Source organism: Patagioenas fasciata, chromosome 1 (genome assembly GCF_037038585.1).
Source record: "Patagioenas fasciata isolate bPatFas1 chromosome 1, bPatFas1.hap1, whole genome shotgun sequence".
Taxonomy (NCBI): Eukaryota; Metazoa; Chordata; class Aves; order Columbiformes; family Columbidae; genus Patagioenas; species Patagioenas fasciata.
In genome coordinates this window covers 79161396-79176749 of record NC_092520.1, presented here as the reverse complement: position 1 = coordinate 79176749, position 15354 = coordinate 79161396, and the positions used below count along the sequence as shown (strand labels likewise).

The 15354-nt window shown below is 39.9% G+C and overlaps 1 protein-coding gene across 1 annotated transcript in view; it reads right to left on the bottom strand.

The window, feature by feature from the left end:
- Positions 1–4343: 4343 nt before the first annotated feature.
- NRIP1 (nuclear receptor interacting protein 1) overlaps positions 4344–15354 on the bottom strand; it is a 129273-nt gene continuing 118262 nt past the window's right edge. Inside the window, exon 5 of the transcript XR_011739435.1 lies at positions 4344–5105. The gene's annotated coding sequence lies outside the window, so the exon portion shown is untranslated. The remainder of the gene's footprint in view (positions 5106–15354) is intronic.

Genomic DNA, 15354 nt, shown 5'->3' with positions numbered 1-15354 from the left:
CAAACTTTTAGATAGCCAAACAAAAATAAAATTAATTCCACCCTAAAACTCTTCTACATAAATCCGGATTGTATCCATTTCATGTGCCTGCCAAGAAAAGTAAGCTGAATGAGAAACCTATTGTCTCTCTTTCAGTTCAGCATTGGTTGAAAGTTCCCAGCCAGAAAGGCAGTTACATCAGAAAAATCATGCTGTCTTGTAAAAAAAATGAAAAATCATAGTTTAACATGAAAAGGCTAATGGATGCTTCAATGGCATAGCAATAAGATTTTAGGAAGTATTGCATGAAACCACACATTAAAAAGAACAGCGTTATCATAGTAATAATGTATAATTATCCCTTCACACTTATCTCAAACAGGCTTACTAAAGAAGGTAAGAAATACTACCCTCATTTTACAGCTAGCATACTACAGAGCAAAATATCACTCTCAAAGTTGTGTAGTAGAGCACGTAATGAGCTCAGGTATCCTGCACAACTTTGGCTTTTCTACATTAATTTATTTTGGAGGAAAAACAACAACAACAGCACCCCCAACAACGAACCCCAACAATTAAAAAAACAACACCAAACAAACAATAAAATCCCCATGAGATTTTGTGAAGAAAAAAGTGACTGCATGATGCACTACAGCCTTACTACAGATTTCTGCAGCACAACATAAAGTACCTATTTGCCAGTCTTCAGAGTCCAGGGAAAAGAACAGTTTAAAAATGGTAAAAGATGAGGAGAAATCTCTTGTCCAAAGCTGTTTCAACACTAAATTTCTATAAAACATCACCTAGGTACCCCAGTACTTGCACATGAACTTGGACTTTATGTAACAGAGCTATTCAGGGACCCCATTCTTAGCATAAATTAGGATCTTCAGATATATCAACCTGCTCACTTTATTTCCCAAAATGTTGTGTAAAGATTGATACTTACCATATCTATTGAAAACTTAGTGAAAATCCCAGCTGGAGAAATATAAACACATACATACCTACCTACAACATTACAAAGTAAATAAGAAGGTTAATAATCAGCTACATACTAAGACAGCAGGATAGCAAAATGCAACCTGTTTTGCATAGGACTTAGCAATTTGGAAGGGTCTAAGTGCTGCACCACAGCGGTGTTATTGTTGCAATATCTTAACTGAGGTACATGGTGCAGTGTCATCCCTGGGAACTAAAGGCACATCAGAAGGCGTGTGCCTCACCAGCAACCTGGATACTCATTAGAAGGCCAGATATGGAGTCAGGCCATGCTAGACAAGGGGCCACAGGGTTACAGGCCTGGGAAGGGATTTGGGCAGCATCCCAACCTGCAAGGAAGGGCTTGAATTACTTACGACCAGCAAGAAAACTCTAAGACTGAAATACATTTTAAGCATGTAATCTCCCATCATGTGATATTATTCAGGAAGCTGCTTGAACTTGGAGGTGACAGGGCTTATTCTCTTAGTCAGAGCTGGTGCATTAGCAGGAGATTATTGCTGTGCATGTAACAGAAAAGGAAAAGGATTGCAGCGCTTGTGACGTCGGAGAGAAAAGAGGTTACGCAGCGTGAGCCAGAGAAGGGAAAAGATCTACAGGCACAATGGAAGGAGCACGTGACGGTCCCCGTGACTACTAATGGAAAGGCTGGCAGCCTCTCTCACAACATGGATAAGCTGTTCGAAGTTGAAATCAGAGTAACTGAATCTCAAAGTGAAAAGTCACTGAACATTGCTTTTGAGAGCAAGAGAAAAAAGTGTCAATTGTGAAATGCAGATTAGATTAGTAGCCCCGAGAGTAGGCTAGGCATTCCTGTAGAGTCCTGTACAGTCTTCTATACGGAAATGATTCATTCGGATATGTAAAAACTGCTATGTTCACTTGATAGATGGCTAAGTCCTCAAAAGCAAGCTGGATAAGCTGACTCCACTGCTTTCACCAGGGCTGAACCTGTGCCATCGTTTTTCAGAATCAATACTCAGAGATGCTTCCAAGGCATCACAATAAAATTTTGGCATTGTTACAAATGAGAAAGCACTCTCTTCAGATCTGCATGTGTGTGCTGCCTTTCAGGGAGACGTGAGCTTCTAAATCTTTCATCCCTCTTACAGCAACAAGAAAGAGCTACTGTGCACTTAAGGCAACCAGTGGGGATAGGGAAGGTATTTAATAAGGTTCACTGCAGTTTCAACACCTAATTTATATTTTTTCAAATGAGATAAAAAGTAATAAGTTTGCAAATCCCTCTAGTTAAGACTATCACAGCACTGTATGCCTGTAAGAGTAAGCAGCTGGTAATTCCAGTTACTGATTTACATTTATCAGACACCAGAAAGGCTATAATTTATTTCTAAAAAAATCAATATATTAATTAGTAACGTTTTGCGGTATACATGCTTTTGTCATAGTCATTCCAAGTGCTCCTTTGTCATCTTGTCACATGGAAATCAACTGAAAAATGGTTTTATTCTTTTCTATTGGAAAAGGCAGCAACTGCAGCAAGCCCGTTTCATCTCTGGGGATTTTCTCGCATATTTTCTATCTTTGATTTTCAGTCTTTGGCTTTTGCAGCAATCTTTCCTTGTAATTCTGCCACATTCTCTGCTTTATGCTCTTCTGAGTTCAGTAAGCATTATGACATCCTTTTTTAAGGACCTGCAGAGTTTTTAATAGTATTTGTGGGTTCCAAAACTTCATTATTGCTTCTTCACTGCACTATACTTCAGAACCCAGACCATAAGCTACATCTAAATCTGCTGCCAAAAACTGTTTGACCTTTTGCCCTACAGACTTCCGTGCTCTACTGTTTCTCTCTTCCAGAGATGCAGTAACCCTGCTGCGCTCTGAGGCTGCTCTCCGTAGTTTCTCTGTACACCCTTGCTTTTGTTGTTCTAGAGTTGAAATACTGCCACAATGCTGCTTACTGCCTGACTGCTGACCAGTTGGTTTTCATTGTATGCCATGTTTACCCAGTCAACTTTGGTGTTATTTTGGAGGCTGGGAAGAAAAAGGTAGAGTGGCAGGATAGCAGGGCAGCATAAGCAATTAAATTGGATGAAGTATGGAAGAGATCTAACAGAGGAACTTCAGCTACTATAATTACCAGAGCCTCAATTTAACTGTGCTACATTGATTTTTGCAAAATGAGCTTCTTATCTATTAAAGATGAAGCCAAGAGCTTCAGTTTGTTGGCCTAGTTCCTTACTAAGGCTATCTCCAGAGATACAGCATTCCTGGTGACTTTAACAGCATCACTCAATCAGAGTTTCTTTAAAACTTGGATATTTCACTTCAGATTACCTCCATTATCAAGTTGCTTTGTTCAGCAGCTTTGAAATATTATATAACACCAATCTCTCTTGTCCCCTTGAATACAAAGTATTACTATTAATCCTTTCACAAGTGTGAATCTAGGTTATATCTTTTCTTGTGTAGACTTTTTCTCAAGTTGATAGAAAATGCAGCAAAGGTCTTTTCCTGATTTAAATTTTAGAACCTGTTCAAAATGTATAACTATTCTATTGGCCTTTAGGCAGTATATCAACTAAGGCAGACATATTTAAGCAAAACATTGGATGCACTGAAAGTGATAAGGCACTGATACAGTCTTCTGGGCATTATCAGTTCTGTAGACTGAAATCATTATAGAATTTAGACATGCACCAAAAACACAAAGCTGAACTTTTTTGTGATCAGAAGCTTGGGGTTTTTTTGTCATGATATTTTAGAGATTCTAACTTCAGTGTTTTATCTCTTCTCATAAATTACTCGGAAGTTACTCCGGTAGGAAAAATATACATTCAGCCTAGTTGTCTCTAACACATGAAATATATGCTAAATTTTTGTGAAATATTGTGAGAACGTTTGTAACTACACTCTCTACATTAATATTAAGAAGCACCATAATCAAACCAATTAGACCAGTGAGGATAAAATAAATTGTATTCTTATTCAGGCTATGCATCTAAAAGCTGCTAAACAAAAAGTGACTTTGACTCAGTGTGCAAAGCTGCTAGAAGAATTTTAAGTTCTGTGGATAAAAAAAAAAGATATATATATATTGTTCTCTGTGGATTAAGTTTAATTCAGATCCCTGTTCAGATCTGAATAAACTCAGTAAGTATTCTCCATTTATTTTCGGTGAGCTACAGGTCAAGCCCAGGAATCATATTACAGCCAAAGAAGAGATACTGTTGTATGGCCATTGTCTCTTCCGACATAACAGAGTCCCACAACTGAATAAGCTTCATTTCTGAAATTCCACAGACTAAGAGATAGAGAAACTATAATATTTCTAATTTAATAACTGAGAAAAATGAAAGTCAGGAAAGTACACTCTAAAAATGTGCTACCACTATTTTATTTTATTTTATTTTATTTTATTTTATTTTATTTTATTTTATTTTATTTTATTTTATTTTATTAAGAGACCTTTCTAAAGTGTGAGAACAAATCCAAACTATACAGGGGCTGTAAACATTAGGAAGGTTTAGATTAATTTTAGTTTTACTTCTGTCATAGAGCTTAATCAATATTTTATTTGTTGTCCAACAGAACCAACAATCACTGTTTGCCAGTCAGGTCTAGCTGTTTTTACTTTCACTGTCTGTACATACAGTAATGTCAAAACAAGTGAGTCTAGGACAAACAGGTATGGTTGGAGGCCAAATATGCAAATTTTAGGTTACTAGAACATTATGGTTTCTCTTTGACTAGCCTTTCTTCTCCTCTGGCCAGTGGCTTGGCTGGGTGCTTCATCACAGAGGCTGAGGCTCCATTCAAAAGATTTGATTGAAATATCTGAATTGAAAGCATTTTCCTGACAGTAGTATTAATCCTACAATTTTGGCCAAATATTTTCAGGGTGTCCTTAAAAGACTCAAGTATTATCCTCAAGGTGGTCTTCTTTACACTGACAAGTTGTGGGAAAACAAAAGTTTGAGGATGATGCAAGCCCAGAGGGGTCTTGCCATGGCATTTTTGATACATGGAAAGTTGCTGCAAACTAGAAGCTCAGTGTTTGTTACAAATCTATGCTCATGGAATCCAGAATTTGGCATTAGCAGCATTGATGGGGTTGTTTGACTGCTGGATGTTTACTGGACACCATCCCAGAGCAGCACCTGTGGAGAAGATCAGAAAGTGAACATCAGAGCCTTGGCAGGGCATTGGTTTTTTGCTGATAATCAAAACAAGCTCTCTTTCCAAAAGCAAAGAAATGGTGCATCTTCATTTGTTGTTGACCTGGAGGAAGTGCTACCAAGTGCTACCAAACCTGTCAATCACTTGGAACCTTGTTTCATCAACTGTGGTTGTGAAAAAGCTGAATAGTTGTTTTGGGTCAGCTCCTACAATGACCTCCATTTTCTATTTATTAATGGTAAGACAAATGTCTCTGGATGACAGTAAGGCAACTGAGGATAGCCTGATGACTACCAATGAATAGATACACAATCCCACAACCATCAGTCACTGAAGACTTGTGGATGGTTCCTCCCTGGACTGGGCTCTCAGTCTGCTGAGGTAAAGCAAGTGACATTCAGTGAAGGTGCATCCCTTTGCCATGCTCCAGGAAGTATTAGCAAGTACAGAAAAGTGAACGGGTTAGGTGTAAGTACAGAGCCTTGTTTGACTCTACTGGGTGCTAGAAACTATTCTAAAATGGAGAATTATGGGGTTTCTGTAACATCATGAAAGGAGTAGATGAGGTTATAGCATCTGTCAGAACAGCCTGGCTTGCTGAGGGCTTGCAGACTACTGATCTTGAACAAGAAAATTGAATAGTTAAGTCCAATTAGTGACACTAAGAGCATGAATTCTGATCCCAAGAAACAATAAGGTGCTGACTGCTAGAAGCTGAGAGGACATACTGAGGGAAGGAGTAACGTATGCTTTCTCTCTTACAGTCACCCTTAAACATGCACTAATAGCCACTCCAAGACAAAATTCTGGATTAAGATAAATCTTTTATCTTATCTAGTATATTATTCTTCCTAATCTCTCTGCTTTTCTAGGTTTGCCTGTTCAAGCTTAATTATTTCAGTGTTACCACAGAGAGTCCAGAAACTGTTTGATCATGAGGTATCACTATCAGAAGGATGAACTAATATTAAGAACAACCTGAACCAATGATTTACAGAGTATAAATTGAAGGAAGATGCCAGATAGCTCTCACATAATGGACAATCACATTTCTTTTTTCCTATAACTATACAATTAAAGCATCCTCGAAGTCTTCCACCACTTCTTCTTTTCCACATATTCAGGTGAACAGTGAAACGGGCAACAGACAGTACCCTTCTGTTCCACATGCAAGTATGCTAGCAGCTATCCCACCATCCTTGGGGACATATCTTCCTGTAGCACTACTGTACATAAGATTTCTATTTGATCACATTAATCATTCCATGAAGGAGATCAGAGGTGGTTGAATAAAGAATTCAACTGCCAAGATCAACTTCTTTTTCAGATAAAAAAATGCTACTCCAAGATCTATCAAACGAGTTAAAGCTAGGTTGAACCCCTTATAGACATCTTTGCAGAAATATATTTGGTGTTGTATGCATTACTACAGGATGGCACATCCTCAGCCTTGACCTTATGCTACATATCTCCCATTTCCCAAAGGTGTCGTGTTACCCAAGGATTTATAATGTTCCTACTTCTTGTGAAGTTTAACATGTGAGCTGTGTGAGACAGAGAGAGTCTGTTTGATCTCTTCATAATTTTAATCAGTCCATCCTGATGTCTGCTTTTAATATAGCTCGTCGGTGTTTTGGATAAGGCAAGTGAGGCACAGAAAAAATGAGTCAGCCACAGCTATAGGAACAGGAAACCTTAACCTGTAGGCTTAGCAGGACACAACAGTGTGTTGACACTGCACAGCAAATGGGAAATAAGTATTTGCCCCTTCTGCCTGTGCAGCACGGCTCGCTGCCCCACTGGCTGGGAAGCATGAAGGTACTTCTGCCCTTTTGCTGCTGACCTGATTATAATCCTCAGTTTTCTAGGCTTTCACCTGTAATCCTAATAAATGAGATGTCTACGAGGTGCCTCCAACAAGTCTTGTAAGATCTATGGCTAATCAGGGTATGAGTAACCTGTAAACACTAAAACACTCTCCTTTCTTTTTTCCTTTTTCCCTCTCTTTGTCTTTTATATTTTAAAGAAGTAAATGAGATCGCATTTTCCCCTAGTGTGCAGGATACTTGCTGGATATATTACGCTGCTACCATCAGGCTCACTTGAGGTGCTTTGCTATGACCAAACAGTGGCAAATCTTTTTTTTTTTTTCCTTTGGTCTAAAGATTTTTTAATTTTTAGCTATAGTGATACTGCCAGCAAACAAATGGAAGTATCTAGGCTAAGGCAGATATTCATCTTCTGAGAAGGCAGTGTGAAACATGTGGAAAGCAATATACCAGGCTGAATTTTGAAATGCCTACACTGAAGACATCTACAGAATAATGTGGGAGCCAACCAGCTGCTTTTTAATGTATATTGTACAGCGGATAACCAATAACACCTGGCTACAAAAGGGAAATTAAATGTTAATAAAACTCACTAGAGTCAAGTATTGCAAGAAGGAAATTTTCCTACACTCCTCTATTGATGTAAATCTTGGTTATTTTCACTTTCATTTCTACTTTGCTCAATTAGAGATTTCACTACTGGTTATATCAAAATATGTAGTTTTGAACCAGTTCTAGAAATGAAAGTCTAACACAATGTGAACTGAAACAAACAGCAACCTGGCTCAATAACAGTTACGGTAACTTGCCCACAATCATAATGAGTTTCTGGAGAATATTTGAATACATAAAAGTAACTTAAACTTACTAATTTTTTCAGTTATGTGAAGACTTAAAAATTTTGAGAGAAATGTGTGAACACATGTTTGAATTCCTCACTCTTAGCTGAATGGGCTGAAATTAAATCGTAGACTCTGGAAAACAGGTATAAAACATAGTATAAGATATTTTTACATCTATTTGTTGAAAAAGTAATATTTTTAAAAGTCTCCATGAAAAGTAATTTCCTGGCATCCACAGACATCTTATCTCTTTACTTATTAGGGTATTTTCATACCAAACTTTCACATTTGCTGTGGTTGATTGCATCCAATCCAGCAATTCCCACTGATTTCTAAGGGCTCTGGAGAAAGCGATCAGTGATCTAATGTTTTCTACCTCTTCGATTTAAGTTTCTTCGAAGTCAGAAATAGATTTTTCAGTAGAACATCTTTTCTCATTATACTTCCATTATATTCAAGCCACTAATACTTTACATTGAAAACATATACAGCTAGGATACTTCGAGAAGCTGTGGCATTCTGTTAATGCAAACCTTCAATGCTGGATGTTAAATTGTGGTTACAAGGCAGAGTTCTCAGTTTTATTCTAGAAAATGTGCTTCTGTAAATAAAAAAATGATTGGTCGTTTTCCAACTATTATGAAACTTAAAACAGAGAACCACTAATATCTGCAGGCCTTCAACAAAATCAATAAAAGAGAGCACTTTTTGTTTCTATCACTGAGTCTATGTTGTCAACAGCAGAGAAGCTCTAAGAAAAAGGTTTGATGATCTCTGTTTAGGTATCTACTGACTGACAACAAAGATCACAGTCTTACACTTGCAATCTACTGATAATCTGAACTAAAGCAGACCAGCATTAGATAGCATTTGACCAGTGAATTCATATGACACATGCCATGATGCTCTCTACATAAAATGAACTGATATGCTCTGAGGATACAATTACACTTATGATCCTAAAATACATAACCTTGGAGAGAGTTACTCTGAAGGAAAACAAGAAAATGAGTAATCAACAATTCCACTGGGAAAATGATCTCACTTCAGTTTGCTGTCCCCACCAAATATTCCCACAACCAGCTTTAGCATGCTTTGGAAATTCATATACAAGTCTAGAAAAGTAATTTTTTTTTTTTTTTCTAAACAGATCACATACATTTATTTTACCAGGTAACGACAAGCACTAGCACTATGTTGCTTTGCAAAATCAGAATGTATTTATAGAACTGTGAAGCACAAGTCTCTTTCTTTGGTCCCAGGATTTGGGTTTTGTTTTCAGCTGCTTATGGCTCACTCTCAAGTTTGTATTCAGACAGATGGAACTGGAGAATTTATTTCTGTTTGGTCTCTAGTGTGTAAAGGTGTACTTTGGACTAATCACAAAAAAAGAGCACACATGGGTGGCTAAAGGAAGTAGTATGGGATTGGATCAAGGGTTTCTTTTGCTGGAAACAGGGAAGAAGAGGAGATGGCACTGTTGTATCCCATTATGCAGCAGATGACATGCAAGTATTTAAAAGAGGTCTGGGAATGACTCATCTCCTCCATGGGAAGACCATGCACAGTGATTTTGGATGATAACTGCATCAGGACTAAGCAGCACAGGGCTCTTCTCACTCATACTCACAATCATAACTCAAAGGCCTTTCTCAGTTGCTTTCTGCCAGCCCTAGTTGAAGCCCACGACCTGGAGAGCCCTTTCTCTCCTTTAACTGAGTACTGACACAAGACATACGTACAGCTTAAGCATCTCTCAACAGCAGTAATTTTAGGAAAGAAGTTAGCATCTCCATATCCAATAGAAGCTGCAAATCTGCTGAAGTCAACCCAGACGTACCTGCCTAATATGTGACATTTCCATTGGGGGCTCTCAGATCACTCTATAATCATTAATGAAAGTACTTCCTCAACACACCATCTATGTTTATGCTGAACTCTTATTATATTATATTGAATTTACTGATCCACACAGAATGGTGATACAGATAAGAATTTATAAAAGATTCCATTAAAACACAGTTTATGCTGGTATGTACCAGACTTCGGAAAGCTTCCATCTCAGTTTCCAGCAAATTTTTCTCTTCACATTTGCACGGCAAGATATTTTCCATCTATGAAGCGTCTCTCAGAATTCATCTGCTTCTTCATTCTTTTCTATTGAGAAGTACATTTAAACTACATAATCCGGATTTGACCCTTGTCAGATTTAAGTCTTAGTTTCCATCTAGTGGCAAACTTAAAAATGTTATTTTTCTTTCCTCAAACTGAGACCAAATAAGTGGTTTGTTCAACATGGCTGTTCAGATCCAGCATTTTTTTCAAAAACCTGAGGCAATCTTTAGCAGGATTAAAAAACTATAACAGGATAACTCCTCAGAAATCAATAAACAAACATCTAATAATGTAATGCACACCACCCAACTTTTCTATACCAGGTGAAACATTTCTCAGTAATTGAATTTACCTCAGATCCTTTAGGAATGTTGATGATTCACACAGCTGCCTGGAATTAAAAATTGGAATATGATTCAAAGTAATCATATTTAATACACAACAGAAATTTATCACTGAAAGACTTGTGTCAAGGATTCTTCAGCATCCTAAAACAATAGTGATGAATTTTCACTTGGTTCAGCAGTTGTCTATGTTTTTATTACTAAAGCCTCCCAATTACCTGGTGAAAACATCCCTGATATGATGAAGTATCATACAGCGAACGTGGTGCAACATACTAAAAGAAACCCAGACTGGTGTATGTCCCCAGTAGAAAATTCTCAGAACAATTCTGTGCTGACCTAGAGCTGCTTTCACTGCATTCTAACATGGGACTGAATAGGAAAACCCTGCTCTTTGATTCCTGGCCTTACAGCTGGATTGGAGGTGCAAAGAAAGTAAAATGCTGTGTTTTGGGTTTTGGTACTTCAAGGAATATTTTTTTCTTGCAAAGCAACTACTTGGAGATAGGAAACCAAAGGAATGAACCTGGTAGGATTGTACAGTTAAATGCTGTTCATAGAAACAAATCTATGCTTTTGTTTCATAGAAAATGGAGTTTTACAAAACCTCTCTTTTCACACCACCTCAGCTTTTGGCTGGCTGCTGCATACAATATATTTTCAGAAAACTCCATTTTAGCAAAAAGGTATATTATTGTAATTACCCTGCTAACAGAAAAGAGAGGCGCCAGAGGTATCAATCAGCTGATGTAAATCAGCAGAGCTGCACCAAAGGAAAGATCGCGATGCCAGTCTATTAGCTAAGACTTTTATCGCAGTATATTTCATGACCGTATATACCTTTGGCATACATAGAATAGGCTGTTTAAGAGAGCTGTTCTGTGAAATTTGAAATGATTTTTGCTCGAGGCAGCAGGGATAATAAACAACCACCCTTTCAGCAGCAGAAAAAGGAAGGGTTGGACACCGCACAGTGAGGAGTAGCAGTTAAAACTGAGCAGTGGCTTCCTACTGAAGACACGGTCTCAGGTTCAGCTACTTACATGGGATGCCTGTGACCACTGCATTTCAACATGAGATTTCTACAAAACTAACAGGGAACAAAAATGAATTTGATGTTTTTAGAAATGAAGTCATGGCCTACTTTTCCTTCCTGACCCCAGGCAAATGATTGACATTGGAGCAGACTGTGACCTGTTTAGACTGGTTTAGTGTGTCAACTGCCACCTGGTTTTATGTCACTGAACATGTAATGAGGCTCACTAAATAAGGCAGACCTAACCTAGAAAACAGCATCAGTCTTCACTTATATTTTTAGGTTGATTTCTTCTCAAATAAATTTAAATCCCAAACTGAATCATTCACTGTGAAAGTCTGTACAAGCTTTCCTGTGCTATCAAGAGAGGTTAAGAATTCTAGTCAGCTATATGGTGTCACTTCATTCTTTTATTCTAGGTTGAGTTTTGGTTTTTTAGTTTTTTTTTCAAACGGACTTTCTCATTTTGGGCTGAAAACCTGTAGAGAAACAGCATGCCAGAACCAGAAGTTTCTGTCTTTTCAGGAGAGAAGAAATACCAGCAAAAAAAGGGAGAAGTCACCTGCCAGCCCCAGTAACTGGCCAATGCTGCTGCTCTTCCCCCAGTAGTAAGTTAATATCAACTCATTTTTTCATACTAGAATTGGACACGTGAGGAAACAATGATCCTGCTGCATGCTTTTCTAACGGTGACCAGTACAGCTGTTTCTGGCAGGACTGCCCCAGCCTGACACATTACTCAGTGCCCTGCTGGGATCTCAGAGAGGCATTACCTCCACACTACATTGCCCAGAGGAAGCTGGACACTTGCTGCTTTGTCTTCTCTACCATCTAACACTGAACCAGCCTTGCCATATGCAGGAAGATTTTTGGCAGTCTGGCTGTAGGTAGGCTCTGCCCTTGCACGAGGCAGCCAGTGGTGGGCAGGACTGAACCAGAGGGAAGAACCATGGCATCACACAAACCCCCAGGTGGGGCATAATGTTATGACTTCAAGTCCAAAACCAAGCCTCATACTTGGTTTGCTCTTACAGAGGTGTACTTCTACCAGTGTTCTAGCAAGCTCTTATGAGAAGTAGGGCACGTCAGCTGAAGCTTAACCCTTTTAAATTTTTTCCCTGACTGAACACTTCTTTAAAAAGGATGATGTTTTAGTCTCATTTTCTATGCCATTGCAGCATTGGAAGGTCTTGAATCAGACTTTTGGATGTTCAGTTGACTTCTGGATTTGCTGCAAAGCAATGGCTTTAGGCAGTGCCTATGTTTTGAAAAATATGCAGATACTTCCTGTAAGCTATTCAAACTGCAGTGCTGGTTCTAAACTCACTGACCTACTTTAACTTGCTTTTTGAGTGGCCGAGTTTCAGGCTTATCTTCATTTTATCTGAATGTTAAATATTGCTTGGTTTTCAGAATTATTGTGCATGGTTCCTTCTGTAGTCAATCTCTTCTCTACGTAGGTGGTTTCCTGTCCTAAATTTCCATTACTAATTGTAGTCATTCCTAACGCACACAAAAAGCACCATCCCAGGCTACAATTTCACCAATGCACGCCCTCATTCCCAAGAGGCCTTCAGACATCTGGGGCATTACGCAGTTAAGTAATTCTACATCCGAACACATTAAAACAAATGCCTGCAAAAAAGAACAACTGTAAAGTGTTTGTTTGTTTCCTGAAATTTCTAAATGTTGGTGGGCTATGAGAGCACCCAATCAGTTTGCAATGGAAACCAGATATACAGGGAAGGATAAGCCACCAGGAATGTAACTCGTGATCGGGCTGTTGAATTGCAGAGGAGAGATGCAAATCATTGAAAGTTCCATATTTAAAAGCAGCTACCCAAACTCTGTCAGTTCATTTCAGTTGTCGGAAAACATGGCCTCAGATCTACGTTCCTGGTGGACAGATGTTAATATTCTCGTGCAGTGCTACCATTCACTTCCTGAGAGAAGTCTGTCGGTGTCTCTAGTCTGTGCAACACGACAACTGTTATCACAAGCTTTTCTTGAGAGGAATTTTCATGCTTCTCTGCAAACATAGTTGTGCAGACTTGAGTTTCACCAATGTGAAAAAAGAAGGGCAGCTTCAGGCACAGAAACTTCCCCCGCCCTTCCTTCATTTGGGTGTATTTCAGTCTCCATCACTTGCTTGGTTTGTGGAGTGGCTGACATTCCTGCCTAGCTGGTGACACCAGTGATTGGCTGTATCACCCCTCACTCTTGAAAAGAAAGGGACAGTGAAACCCTTGGTCAGGAAGCCAGTATCAGTTTGGGCACTGCCTCCCATATATCAATAGTTTCTTATTCCAGATTTCTCCATGGCAGCTCTAGCAGTCATCAGGTTTCCTCAGACTACCTTGACTCTATCAAGTAGCCTGTGGGTATGGGCATGGTAGAGATGCCATACTAGCTGCAGTATTCAGTTTTGTCCTAGCAAGATTTAAAGACACCATGTCGGTGGCAATTCACCTGGCTGTGAGATTTTATCAAGTTGGTGGAGAAGAGCTACCATCAGCAGAACGACTCTCCTCAAGCTCTGTCCGCCGCTTCATGAAGCAATCTCCAGGTGCCCCTGCAAGGTTTAGCACCCAGAAGCCCTCTTCTGCAGGTGGCACAGTGAACCTCTCTCTTGCTCACAGGAGGACATCTGTTTGGTTTTTATGTCTGCATCATATCTGACCTGGTCAGAGCAGCAGTGTGACCCAGCCGGAGCAGCACCAGCACGCTCGGCGCCAGGATAAGAGGGTGCAAATGGGTTTGACACAATCCAGACGGGCCCAAAATAATCCCCGCTCTTGGCAGAGCTGACAGAATTTGTATCAGGAGACTCAGGCTAGTCAGTAGTCGTTGTAAGACACAATGGATTAGCTCCATTTTTAAAAAACGCATTTGAAATTAAGGTTTGAAAAGTTCCTGCTCTTCATCTTGTTTTTTTTTTTTTCCCGCCATTTTGGGATTTACAAAAAGACATTGATGGATGGTATACATCGTGCAAACACATTCCATTCATCTCACAGCGCTCTCAGATACCACCACCAAACGCACTGCTTGGGCCCTGCCCTCTGCTCCTCCTGAACCAGGAAAAGTGTCTCATCTCAGAGCTCAACAGACATTCTTCCTGTTCCTGTCATGGCACAGGGCTGCTGGGGACACAGCCTGGGCCTCCCGCTCTGGCAGGGCATGGCAGGGCCTCGCCAGCTAAGCCTGTCCCACTGCCTCTGTGGGGAGTGGGGCTGACCCAGAGGCAGTCCCAGCCCCATGGCCACCATGGGGTCAGGCAGCCCCGCCATGAGGGAGGCAGGGACAGGTCAGCCCTGGTGCCGGTACTCATGGCCGGGCTTGGCAGGGAGCTGTACCTGCCTCCTGGAAAGCGGCCACCTACACCAGGGATGGTTTGCCACAACAGCACCTATTATATGTATGTTTAAACAAACAACTTTACAGAATACTGGAAATAGCATCAGCAAGAACTCAACTAGGTGTACAACAGAGCCAGCTCCTGTGCTTCAAGCTACACCTGTGTGCTTGAAGATGTAGGAGTTCATAAGTTTTTCTCCACCTAAACTCACCCTCTTGGTAGAACTCTTGTCAGGTCTGGCATGTCAGCCACCAAAACCTCCTTACAGCATAGCCAGATGCAAACCCTTCCTGTGCAGCAGCCCTGATTGTTCTTAAAAACACGAGCATAAACAGAAGCTTCTTTAGCAATGGCAAAGTTTTAAAAATATGCACTTTCTAAATGCTTGCCCACCGCTCCCTCAGACAGCTGGTTTCCCAAAATGGCTGCGTGGGGCTCCCCTCTACGAGGAGACAGACCCTGGTGCTGTGCTTTCTTCAGGTTCTGCCCCAGAAGCTTTGCCTTCTGTGCTGGAACCAATTGTCTATAAAAACAGATGGTCTGATTAAGACACAGGTGTTATTCAAATTCGGGGGAAAGACCGGTGTATGTCCCATGTGTTTGCCTAAGTACCCCTGGAGGGTGACCTTCTCTCCTATAGCAGATACCCAAAGGGCAGGACAAGAGTATTTACACTGAAATTAACTTAGACCACTGAGTGAAAAAC